Raw genomic sequence first — 260 nt, 5'->3', positions numbered from 1 at the left:
GGGGTGGAGTGGGGGATATGGGGTGGGGGTGGAGGTAGAGGGAACAGGGTGGGGATGAATAGGAAGGGAGGGTGGGAGAGGGTGGGGTGGGGTTGTGGTGGGAATGGGTTTAGGTGGATGGGGGATGAGAGGTGGGGGTAGAGGGGGCAGAGGTGAGGGGGTGCGGGAGGAGGTGGCAGATTGGAGGTGGAGGTTTGGGGGGATGTGGGAGGGTGTATAGGGAGGTTGGGGTGGAGGATAAATGGGGTGGAGGGTAGAGA

This window comes from Grammomys surdaster, unplaced genomic scaffold, assembly GCF_004785775.1.
Source record: "Grammomys surdaster isolate TR1022 unplaced genomic scaffold, NIH_TR_1.0 166, whole genome shotgun sequence".
In the NCBI taxonomy this organism is placed as follows: Eukaryota; Metazoa; Chordata; class Mammalia; order Rodentia; family Muridae; genus Grammomys; species Grammomys surdaster.
Note: the sequence above shows the minus strand (reverse complement) of the source record.